We start from the raw sequence: 13,957 nt of genomic DNA, 5'->3' as shown, positions 1-13,957 counted from the left end.
TAGCGAGTTACTATAATAAAAGGTGTATTTTACTCAATTGTCACTTCAGTTAATTTTTTTGTGTCTGTAAATAGGTGCAGAAAATTTTGGAAAAAGTAAAACTAATTTTGGGGATATGTGGTTATATGAATTTTACGCCAGTTTGGGGAATTAACATTTTGGTTGTCTGAAACTAGTGAATAGTCCATTGGCTAAGGAGGCGGACATTCTGTATAATTATCAATTCATTGAATAGGAGAATATTAAGAGTTTTTTGGAGTTGAATCTGGATTATGGTTTAAATATGTAAAAAAAATGTATGCACAAGTATATCATGCGTTAAGAAGTTGTAAGTTAGGGGGGAATTTAAGAGCTGTACAGTACAATGCTCTGAATGTTTTACAATATACTGGTACTAGGAAGAAAGCAATCTCGAAAGTTTATACCTGTCTAAAGAAAGCTGCTGGAAATCCAAGTTTAGTGTTATCGTAAGACAAGTGGCAAGAGGTCTTGGGCGACCTGTCGAAGCCCAAGTGGATTGATGCTCTTAATATGGTGGTGGAGACGATTAGGAACTTGTCTCTGTTATTTGTGATACATATGGCTTCTTGGTCACCTAAAAAGATGTTTGTGTTTGGGATTAGAGTCTACTCTTGCTGCCAGAGATGTAGGGAGCCTGATGCTGATTTGGTCCATATGATGTGGAGATGCCCAAGGCTATAGTGGTACTGGCAATTTATAGTGGGGAGATTGAATAAGTCGTTTCATATTGAGATTCCTTTTGAAGGACTTAATATAGTATTGGGTAGTAAAATGGTTACAAGCGGGGTAGATTAAATAGACTGATGGGTTTAAAGGGGTTACAAATTGCAAGGAAAATAATTGGTCAAGTGTGGAAGAATGATGATAGGATGAACTGGCTGTTGGTTGTACAAAAATATCATATGGACCGGCAGGATTGGGAGGATAATATAGGAACTGGGGAAGGGGGAAATTCTCCCTGTAAGAAGGGGTCTCCATAGGGTTAAACAATCCCCTTTGGGGTGTTCACTTTTTTTTTTATTATTTATTTGTTTTTATATTTATTTATATATATATATATATATATATATATATATATATATATATATATATATATATATATATATATATATATATATTTTTTATTTTTTTTTGGGTGTCCATCCCGGGTTAGAGAAGGGGGGGGGGTGGTCTGGGGTTATTTCTTTGTTGTACTTGTATTTGTATAGTGTTATGTTTATAATAAAAGAAAATGTAAAAAAAAGTAGTGAATAAGTTATAAAATAAATAAATTGCTCTAGCTTTGGGGAGTTTATTAGTGTGAAACTGTAAGCCCTGACAGGCAAGTAGCGGGCTAGAAATGTCCATTGAGGACAGCACATGGCGAATGCATAAATATTTATAGAAGTATGAGCGGGGGATAACATATGTGGAGGCTAAATCCTAAAAGGATAGTATTATAGAGTTGTGAAAGAGGCATACAATGTCCCTAATCCCAGCCGTCTCCCAGGATTTAATATTGGTATTATCAATCAAAATATATAAGTATCTAAGAGGCATATTTTGTAAAGACCCACAATTGTTAAGAGAGGATTGGCGAAGGAGATATTTCCATGCAGTCATCGAGATTGTCACGCCCCAACAAGGTGTTATGGAATCACCAGTTGAGCAATTCCCAGAGTGAAAGTTGATGGGATTGCTATGTGAGCGATTCCTCATAGGCTGCTGGAAACTGTCTGGAACAAGTGTGCAAGTAAATCTGCTACCTCCAATCCGTCACAACTCTGATCAGCAGAATCTAAGGCTACTCCATGGTCTTCACCAGAGCCCACCCAAAGGCAGGTTGGAATTGGCTGCACAGAGCCCAGGTTGCTTTAACAGAGTACGGTGTTGGACAAGAGGTGCAATGCAGGCAAGACCAAAATAGATAACAAGACAGCCAGAGGGTAAACAGAAAGTCCAAATCACAAGCTAGAGGATATCAGGAATTGTCTAGTTCAAAACCAGCCGGGAGCAGAATATCCAAATCAGTAAGCAAGGGGTAATCCAGAGACAAGCCGAGGTCCAGCTCCAAAGTCCAAATAGTCAAAGGTACAGGGTATAATCAGAAGCTTGATCAAACACATGCGAACAAGGAGAATCACAAGCAAAGAAGACAGAACTAACCCAGACTTAAATATTCCTCCCTTCAATCTGATAGGAAAATAAGACAGAGAAGTGGGATAGGCTCTGAACCGAACCCTTAAATCTCGGCCTAGGTTTCAAAGGAAACTTCAAATGAAAGACTTTAACTAAACGAATGGCATGTACTGAATAGGCAGGAACCCAAGTGTGTTCTTCTGGCCCAGACCCCTTACAGTGTACTAAGTACTGGAGAGTACCCCTGAACCTTCTGGAATCCACAATCCTCTGAACCTCAAACTCCATATCTCCTTCAACCTGAACTGGAGGGGGAAGTTTTTTGAGTGGATTAGATGGTTGAAAAGAAAAACTTTAAGGAGAGATTTGTAAAAAATATCATTAATTTTAAAAGACGGAGGAAGAGCCAGATTAAAAGACACAGGTTAATAACGTCAACAATTTCATATGGACCAATAAACCTAGGAGTAAACTTACGAGAGCAAACTTCAGTCGCAGATTCTTAGTAGAAAGCCACACCTTTTGACCCACACTAAACACAAGACCCACCGTACGTTTTTTGTCAGCATTTTCCTTTTGAATAACTTGAGAGTTATTCAGGTTCAATTGAACCTGAGCACAAACTGTGCACAGTTTATTTGATTCTACTTCCACCTCAGGGTTATCACTAGGAGAGGCGGAAAATGAACCAAAATGAGGATGAAAACCATAATTACAGAAAAACGGCGAGGTATCAAGAGAAACATGGTGGTGATTATAGCAAATTCCACTAATGGAAGATACGAGACCCATTCAGCCTGGTTATCCACAAAATAACACCTAAGATATTGTTCCAAGGTTTGATTAAAGCGCTCGGTTTGACCATTAGTCTCAGGGTGAAAAGCAGAAGAGAACGATAACTGTACACAAAGTTTCTTACAGAAAACTCTCCAGAAGTTAGCCATAAATTGTACACCTCTATCTGAGACAATATTTTCCATAATACCATGCAGATACACCACCTGATCAAAAAATAATTTAGAACAGGAAGTTGAAGCATAGGAATGAAATGACAAATCTTACTAAAGCGGTCCACCACAACCCAAATAACAGTTTGCCCTTCAGAAGGAGTAAAATCAAGATAAAATCCATAGACAGATGAGACCAATTTCTGCGGAACAAACAATGGAAGTAGATCACCCATGGGACGAGTTCGAGGAGTCTTAGTGCAAGCGCAGTCATCACAAGCAAAGACATAGGAACTCACATCACGAGACAAAGACAGCCACCAGTAGAGCCGCGAGACTCATTTTTTAGTACCAGTTATCCCTGAAGGGCCACAAAAAACCGAATCTTGTTACTCATTGAGCAAACAAAATCTGAACTGAGGAGGAGCAAACAATCTCCCAGCAGGAATGGTTTGCGGAGCGAGTTGCTGACATTCTTCAATTTCAGTTGCAAGTTCAGGCGATATTGCAGAAACCACTATCCCCTTAGATAAAATAGGTTCATGCTGAATATCGGGGACCTGTGAGGAACAGAAACTTCGAGATAATGCATTGGCCCTCACATTTTTAGACCCGGGTCTGTAGGTTACAATAAAGTCAAATCTGGTAAAGAACAAGGCCCACCTAGCCTGTCTGGGATTGAGTCTTTTGGCTGATTCTAAAAATGTCAAGTTTTTATGGTCAGTCAGTACAGTAATTTGATGTCTAGCCCACTCTGTTTTAAGGTTTCAAAGGCGGAGGCTGCACTAGGTTTTCAATTTACAAGGTCAGAACCCACGTTCGTAAGATCTGTCAAAGGTGTGGCAATGTAGATAAAATTATGAATACATTTTCGGTAATAATTAGCAAAACCGAAAAACCTCTGTAGAGCTTTTAGTGAAGTGGTTGGACCCAATCAAGAATCGCCTGAACCTTAGCAGAGTCCATACGAAAATCATGAGGAGACATAACATGCGCCAAGAAATTAACTTCCTGGACTCCAAAAATAAACTTTTCAAATTTTGCGTAAAGATCATTTTCCCCAGTACTTAAAGGACAGATCTTAAATCTTGAACATGAGAGAACCAATCAGAAGAAAACACAAGAATATTGTCCAGATACACAACCACAAAGCGTTCAATATAATTTCTGAAAATATCATTAACCAGGTTCTGAAAAACCGCTGGAGCATTACAGAAGACAGAACTAACCCACACTTAAATACTCCACCATTCAATCTAAGGGTATGTTCACACGCAAACTGAAAAATCTCTGAAAATACTGAGCTGTTTTCAAGGGAAAACAGCTCCTGATTTCCAGAGGTTTTGTAAGCCACTCACAATTTTCGCTGCGTTTTTCGCTGCGTTTTTTTACGGCCGTTTTTGGAGGGTTCTTCAATAGAGTCTATGAAAAACGGCTCCAAAAACTTCTCAAGAAGTGACCTGCACTTCTTTTTAGCAGCCATTTTTTTACGCGGAAAACAGCCGCGTAAAAAAACATCCCGTCGGAACAGAATGCCGTTTTCACATTGCAATCAATGGGCAGATTTTTGGAGGCATTCTGCTTCAGAGTTTTTGGTCCTTTTTGGCCATTTACGGCCTGAAAAACGGCCAAAAATAGCCCGTGTGAACATACCGTTATGGGAAGAAATACAGAGAAGTGGGATAGGCTCTGCAACTAAAACCAGAGCAGCTCAGAAGCTAGACTAGTAGTCATGGTAATCTTAAAGGGACGGACGTTTCCTAACACAAGGGTACAGTCGGAGACAGAATGGGGAGGGTGATCTCTTCAGCTTGGATATAAGGGATGCACCTATTGCATATCTCTCTCTACAAATTTTTGGCCACACTTCGGGGCCCACCAAACTTTTAGCTGATCCAGCATAGTACACATGTGATATTTATATATAAATATATCTATATCTACATTGTGTTTGCTAACTGTGTTAAAAGGCTAATGGATGATTAGAAAACACTTGAAAACCCTTGTGCAATTATGTTAGCACCGCTGTAAACAGTTTTGCTGTTTAGAGGAGCTATAAAACTGACCTTCCTTTGAGCTAATTGAGAATCTGGAGCATTACATTTGTGGGTTTGATTAAACTCTCAAAATGGCTAGAAAAAGGGAGCTTTCATGTGAAACTCGACAGTCTATTCTTGTTCTTAGAAATGAAGGCTATTCCATGCGAGAAATTGCCAAGAAACTGAAGATTTCCTACAACGGTGTGTACTACTCCCTTCAGGGATAAACTTCTTAAAACCTCAAAACAACATAGACCTAAACGTATCCCATTTATTACCACATACAACGAATTAAGTGGGGACATATCTAGGATAATGAACAAACATTGGCCTATTGTCAAAGATAGCTATGAACACATCGATGAACTAAATAATGAACCACTGATGTCATACAGACGAACACAATATTTCAGAGATATACTGGTTAGGACGAAGGTAAAAGAAATTAAAAATGTTTCACAGTCTTTATTAAAACCAATGAAAATGGGTTATTTTCCATGTCATAATTGTGTAAACTGTACATACATGTGCAGAGGTAGATTCTTTACACATCCTCAAACTGGGAAAACCTACAATATCAGACACACATTTACTTGTGATTCTGATTGTGTTGTCTATGCGCTATGGTGCCCGTGTCAATTAGTATATGTAGGTGAAACTACCTGTACTTTTAAAACTCGTCTGAATAATCACAGATTTTCAATTAGGAAGAGAAAAAAGGATTTGCCTGTTGCAAAACACTTTTCTGAGAAAAGACATACCGAGAGAGACCTAAAGTTCATGATCCTCGATCACATCCCACCACTACACAATGGTGGTGATAGACATATGGCATTACATAAAAGGGAACTGAGATGGATGTTCTCACTGAATACATTGAGACCTAATGGACTCAATGTAGAGTTCAATGTAGATAGGATTACGATGTAACACTTTGTCCCCCTTTCTTCCCCATGAATTCTTGTTTATAGGTCCTCATTGGTCTTTTTTTTTTTGGTGACACATGTTTTAATTATATTACTTTTTATAAGTATTTTCTTGATATTAATACATTTGTTTTGTATCATTCTAGATCACAGCAGAACTTCAGGACCATTCCCTTATCATGTACACCAATAATAGCATCATCATTGTTTTAAATGTATTCGCCAAATTGGTTGCTGTTGGTTTGTTTGGTCCCAACCTATACAATAAAGATAATTTTGTTCATATATTGCTTATTTCTTGTCTCTAATGGTGACAATCAGCTAGGTGATATTGGGTTGATTACCCAGGTACAAACATTTTATTAATACAAATATCAGTATTTTGGATTTGTTACTGCATTGAAATATATAGGTCCGATACACGTTTGCGATTTTTTGGACTTCCCATATGCATGAAAATTTAATTGGTTTAATCCCATAGATCCTGGGGACTGGAATCCTTTGACCACGGAAGTATGGCCAGGGATCTAGTATACCCGCGTGTGGATCTTTAGGTGCTTTTTATCCGTCAACATATATGAATTGTTAGATATGTCTTTATGTATCGCTATATCAACACTGATTGTCCCTATGAGCATATTTCAGATTAAGTTATGATCTTTTTCTTGGTTGGGACTACACATTATACCATCAACAATTGCGCTATAATTCTTACCTCTTTAATGAGACAGAGTTCAGTGATTGGTTGTTGCCTGACAACGGTGGACGCTCTGCGAGCCAGGTGCACGGGGCGGAGAACACGTTGTCGTCATTACGCTCTCGAAGCTTCCTGTTGCATAGCGACGTAAGACTTCCGGCCTCTCAACCGGATGTCAGCAACACATATACACACCCACATATTTTGAATACTACGTATTGTGGAAAGATCATCGGGATTCACACAACCTGAGGGTGATTTGCATTTAGAAAGTCCTGAAGCTCTGATTGGTGAGTGGAACTATTATGATTAGTTCTGACACAACTGTTGTATATGTGATTATGTTATAATCATGTAATTTTGCTTATTTGTTATGCTGTATTCTTATTTAATATATATGTATATGCACTTGCACTTTATGTATCAACTTTTTGATTGTATTTGATACCGTATAAACACATAGATACAATGTATTTTTTGCACTATGCACTTTAATTGTATTTTAATGAGATCAATTATGTAAATGCTTTCTTGCTCTATATAAACTGTTATCGCTCAGTGTGTCACCATGCTTGATAAAGGTGCTATTGTTGGACAGAAACGTCGCTGTTTGTTGGCAGACCTAAACCACTATTTTTTCACATTTGGAATGCTGCAAGATTTCTATTTGTATATATATATACATATATATATATATATATATATATATATATATATATATATATATATATATATATATATATATATATATATACAGTTAGGTCCAGAATTATTTGGACAGTGACACAAGTTTTGTCATTTTAGCTGTTTACCAAAATGTATTGAATATACAGTTATATAATCAATATGCACTTAAAGTGCAGACTCACAGCTTTAATTTGAGGGTATTCACATCCTAATTTGAGAAAGGGTTTAGGAATTACAGCTCTTTAACCCCTTCCCGACATCCGCCATGTATATATACGGCGCACCCCGGGTGGGGGAATATGGAGCGGGCTCACGGGCTGAGTCCGCTCCATAGAGCGAGTGTGTCGGCTGTGTGTTACAGCCGACACTTCCGGGTTACGAGCGGGATCGCCGCATTCAATAGAGATCGCTGCATTTAAATTACTAAAAACAGGGGGGCGACCCCCTGTAACGTCTCAACGGCACCCCCGCGGCGAGATCGGGTGGAGCGGTTGGTTCACACGGCTGCCTGTGGGTCTGACGAAGTCCCCCATGTCCGCCATCTTGGTACTCCTATGAAGCTCTGCCTCCGGCAGGGCTTTATAGAAGCCGGTCAGAATCACGATATACTGCAATACATTAGTATTGCAGTATATTGTGCAAGCAATCTAACGATCGCTGGTTGAAGTCCCCTAGGGGGACTAATAAAAAAAATTAAAAATGAGTTAAATAAAGTTGTTGTTTTTTGTGTAAAAAAAAAATTTCAATTAAAAGTTCAAAAAACCCCCCTTTTCCCATTTCCCCCCTAGAGCATAGTAAAAAATTTAATAAATAAACATAATTGGTATCGCCGCGTCCATAAAAGTCTGAACTATCACAATATATCATTATTTAACCCGCACGGTGAACGCCGTAAAAAAAAAAAATTGTAAACGCCAGAATCATTATTTTTTTGGCCACCTCATCTCCCATAAAAAAATGAAATAAAAAGTGATCAAACCGTCACATTTACACCAGAATGGTATTATTAAAAACTACAGCTTATCCCGCAAAAAAATAAGCCCTTATACAACTTAATCGATGGAAAAATAAAGAAGTTACGGCTCTCGGAATTTGGCTAAACAAAATAAATTTTCTTTTTTACACTTAGAAAAAACTACACATATTTGGTATCGGCGTAATCATATTGACCCATAGAATAAAATTAACATGTTGTTTTAATTGTACAGTGAATTCCATAAAAATGGCGCGCAAAAAGCTATGGCGGAATCGCTGTTTTTTTCATTTTCTACCCCACAAATAATTTTTTTCCCGTTTCCTAGTAGATTATACGGCAAAATAAATGGTGCTACGAAAAACTACAACTTGTCCCGAAAAAATCAAGCCCTCATAGTACTATATCGACGGAAAAATAAAGGCGTTATGGACTTTGGAAGGTGGGGAGGGAAAAATGAAAATGAAAATCTGAAAAAGGGCTGCGGTGTGAAAGGGTTAATATGTAGCTGTCTCTTTTTCAAGGGACCAAAGGTAATTGGACAATTATCTCAAAAGCTATTTAGTGGGCTGCATGGGCTATTCCCTCGTTAATCCATTATCAATTAAGCAGGTAAAAGGTCAAGAGTTGATTTCATGTGTGCCATTTGCATTTTGAAATATATAACCCCAGCACACACAGAGGTACGCAAAAGATCCAGATGCAAACAAATTTAAGTTTTATTGCAACAAAAGATGGTAAAGTTGAGGTAGAAAGCGACTTGGTAAGTGTGCTGGGGTTATATATTTCCAATATTGTGGGATTCTCGTCCCTACCTTACTAGCACCACTCCAATAGATTGAGGAGTGCATCCCAATATCTATTTTTGATTTCCATTTGCATTTGGAAGCTGTTGCTGTGAACCCACAACGTGAGGTCAAAGGAGCTCTCAATGCAAGTGAAACAGACCATCGTTAGGCTGAAAAAAATGAAGAAATCCATCAGAGAGATAGCATTATTGTGGCTAAATCAACAGTAAGCGTTTACGTAAGCATTCTCTACCCGGGATTTTAAACACTTGTTTTATTATTATGTGATATCAATAAACAGACCTGCATTTTTACATTCCATCGTGTGCCGCACCCTTCACTACTACCTTTGGATATTTAATTCTCCGTTGGTGGTCATTCTGGGATAGAAAGTAATCATTAAGCCTCCACTGGGACGGGGTCGGAGAACTAAAGCATTCCTCAACTATTATGGATATGAGAACATGGTCGGAAAGGAGGAGTGTACTCCTATCTGTCAGGAAAAAAATCAATGTGAAAATAGGACTGCCCAGAGAAAGAAAAAAGGTATAGTCACGTTCTGTGCTGGCACTTCCTCACATCAAACAACCCCTCTTCCAAGAAAATCATCTTGTCTGCCAAAAGTGGTAGTATGTGGCGACACAAAGCAAATTCTTTTTTTTAACAAATAGTTTCAAAAATTCTTTGTAATAGACAGAGGCATCTGATGAAATGCCCATCGGGCTTGACATCATTCTCAGTGCAAGAGCATAATAATGGGTATGTGACAGTGTTTACCTTACTTGTAGTCACTATTGAAGTATTGATGTCCACAGTGCTTATCCTATCTCTAGTCACTATAGAAACTTAATATCCATATAACATGTTACTCTTATTATGAGACTGGGTATGTGACATTGTTTACTCTACTTTCAGCTACTGTAGAAGTTTGATGTTCACATAATGTGCTATTCATACAAGATTGCAACTCGATTCAGGCACGCTTCATGCCAATTTACATGTGCATGTACTTACACATCTTATTCATTATGCTACTTTTTTGTATTTGGATCACACTCCAATTTGTGGGTATTCATGCTTCATATTATTGTATCTTTCTTTTCAAACCCCATATATTGATATATGTATGCTCTTTGCACAGGCTGATGACATTTTGTTTTCGCATTGTATGACTCGTTTTTAATCTTTTGTATACATTTCTCAATAAAGTAAAACATTTTTCTATGTTTACTGATAAATCTGGGTAGAGTGCCACATTAGTATACGGATTTAGGAGGTGACCGCGTTTCCAAGCTTCAAACGTCCACTGTAATTTTATAGAAATGGACCCTCACCAAAATACCTAATCAGGAGCCAATTTAAGCTTGGGGATATAATTAGCTCTGTCAAGTGTGAGATCCAGATGTGTCAGGCCTAGAAGTAAGGTTATAAAACAACAATTTGAGGTAGCCAGCAAGTTTCGAAGTGGATTCATCTTCTGGGCCTCTGCTAACTTTAATGTTTTTTTGCTTCTGAACTTATCCTCCGCATCCCCAGCTTTAGATTTGAGCCACTCAATTTCCTCCTCTAGGGCATTATATGTGTCAACACATTTATTATGGGCTGTAGAAAATTCTGCCATTTTCCTCTCCTGGTGATCTGTTCTGCTTCCAATAGCAGTACTTGTTTGAAGGTTACTGGTCATTGTGGAAACACGTAGACATATTGTTTTGAAGAAATCTAGCAAACTTTTGAGAGTGTCCTCTGTTATAGGGGTGGAAGAGGATAGAAAGCATTCAGGGGATCGCACATTTCCCCCCCAGGTGTAGTCGAGACACTTTTTGTTGTTGCTTGTCCCTTACTTGAAGGGGAGGCTAAAGGAGTCAACTCCAGTGGACGTTTATCCCCTCTCTATGCTCATGAGGAGTTGCAGCTAATACTGGGGAAGCAGGTGAAGGAGTATTAGATCCCGATGGAATAGAGAAGCCAAGAGACAAAACTGACACCCCAACTGTGGCCATGTCTTCACTAACCACCCCATCAGGTGTGGGCCCTATTGCAGGAAAGTAGGTTGGCAGTTTCCTAGGCAGGGGCGTAGCTAGGGGGGGGCAGGAGAGGCACGTGCCCCAGGTGTAGCTTAGAGGGGGGCGCCAGCGCCACCTCCTCCTGCACTATAATTGTACCTGTGTCGCGAAGACACAGGTACAATTAAAAGCAATGAATGACCGGGCACGTTCCGTGCCCGGCCATTCAGCGCCTTTCCACGAGTGAAGCAACTGGTACCTTTTGTACCAGTGAAGGTTCCGTCGATGAAAGGCGCTGAGTGACAGGGAAAGTCATCCTGCCCAGCCAATCAGCGCCTTTTATAGACGCTGCGTTCAACCCCCTGGAGACCTGCGCAGAAGAGAGCAGGAAGAGAGCAGGTCTCCATGGCTGCCGGACGGCGTGGGAGCGGGAATAAAGTGAGTTTGAATATTTATTTATTTTTAATTTGTAATAAAAGTGTGTGGCTGTATCTACAGGGGGACTTTGTCTACACGGGGGGGGGGGGGGCTTTATCTACAAGGGGGACTTTGTCTACATGGGGGGGGGACTTAATCTACGGGGGGTGTCTATCTACAGGGGGGGCTATATACTGGGGTGGGCTATCTATGGAGCACCATATACAGGGGGGGCTATATAGTATATAGCCCCCTGTAGATATAGCCCACCCCTGTAGATATAGCCCCCCTGTAGATATAGCCCACCCCTGTAGATATAGCCCCCCTGTAGATATAGCCCACCCCTGTAGATATAGTCCCCCTGTAGATATAGCCCACCCTGTAGATATAGCCCCCCTGTAGATATAGTCCACCCTCTATATAGCCCCCCTGTAGATATAGTCCCCCTGTATATAGCCCCCTGTAGATATAGCCCACCCCTCTATATAGCCCCCCTGTAGATATAGTCCCCCTGTATATAGCCCCCTGTAGATATAGCCCACCCCTCTATATAGCCCCCCTGTAGATATAGTCCCCCTGTAGATATAGCCCACCCCTGTAGATATAGCCCACCCCTGTATATAGCCCACCCCTGTATATAGCCCACCCCTGTATAGCCCACACGTGTATATAGCCCACCCCTGTATATAGCCCACCCCTGTAGATATAGCCCCCCTGTAGATATAGCCCCCCTGTAGATATGGTCCCCCTGTAGATATGGTCCCCCTGTAGATATAGCCCACCCATGTATATAGTCCCCCTGAAGATATAGTCCCCCTGTAGATATAGTCCCCCTGTAGATATAGTCCCCCTGTAGATATAGCCCACCCCTGTATATAGTATCCCACAAATAGCTCCCCCTATAGTGCACCACAGAAAGCCCACCCCTGTATATAGCCCCCTTGTACATATAGTCCACCCCTGTATATAGTGCTCCACAGATAGCCCACCCCTGTATATAGTATATACAGGGGTGGGCCATCTGTGGAGCACTATATACAGGGGTGGACTATCTAGTGGAGCACTATATACAGGGGTGGACTATATGTACAAGAGGGCTATATACAGGGGTGGGCTAACTGTGAAACACTATATACAGGGGTGGACTATATGTGGAGCACTATATACAGGGGTGGACTATATGTGGAGCACTATATACAGGGGTGGGCTATATCTACAGGGGGGCCACATACAGGGTTGGGCTATATCTACAGGGGGGCTATATACAGGGGTGGGCTATCTGTGGAGCACTATATACAGGGGTGGGCTATATCTACAGGGGGCTATATACAGGGTTGGGCTATACGTGGAGCACTATATACAGGGCTGGGCTATATCTACAGGGGGCTACATACATGGTTGGGCTATCTGTGGAGCACTATATACAGGGGTAGGCTATATCTACAGGGGGGCTATATACAGGGTTGGGCTATATCTACAGGGGGGCTATATACAGGGGTGGGCTATCTGTAGAGCACTATATACAGGGGGCTATATACAGGGTTGGGCTATACGTGGAGCACTATATACAGGGGGCTATATACAGGGTTGGGCTATACGTGGAGCACTATATACAGGGCTGGGCTATATCTACAGGGGGCTATATACAGGGCTGGGCTATCTGTAGAGCACTATAGGGGGAGTTATTTGTGGGACACTATATACAGGGGTGGGCTATATGGGGGCACTATCTACCGGGGGCTCTATGGCAGGCACTATCTACAGGGGGCACAGTGTGTGTGTGTGGGACACGGTGTATGGTGCTATTATAATTAGAGGTGCAGTGTATGGCGCTATTATATTTAGGGGCGTAGTGTGTTGTATAATGATAACTTTATATTTATTTATAGGTGCAGAAATGTTGGTAAAGTGAGAAGCTGAAGACATGTGAGCGGCAAACTGCAGAAATGGGCTGTGACTGGGAGAAGTCGTCATAGAGGTCTGGACCGGATGGAGAAAAAGAACTAGAATCTGAGACGTCACCGGTGAGTCACTTAATGTAAATGTTTATTCTGCCTCTAATCAGTAATGTAGTCACTGTGTGATCTGCAGCGAGATGATGGGTGGTATGATTATGATAAGATTTATTTTTTGTGAAACAGCAACTCCCAGCATATCCTTATCATTGTTCTGGCCATGCTGGGAGCTGTAGTTTTACGCCGTACACACCTATACGGCAGGGGTTGCACTAAATTGAGCTGTATTTGTGCTGGTGCTGTATATATGTATTGAGCTTGGTTCTGGTGTTGTGTATAGAACCATATTGCTTGTAAAATGTACAAATGTTTTTATGCTCGCGTTA

Source organism: Rhinoderma darwinii, chromosome 10 (genome assembly GCF_050947455.1).
Source record: "Rhinoderma darwinii isolate aRhiDar2 chromosome 10, aRhiDar2.hap1, whole genome shotgun sequence".
In the NCBI taxonomy this organism is placed as follows: domain Eukaryota; kingdom Metazoa; phylum Chordata; class Amphibia; order Anura; family Rhinodermatidae; genus Rhinoderma; species Rhinoderma darwinii.
Note: the sequence above shows the minus strand (reverse complement) of the source record.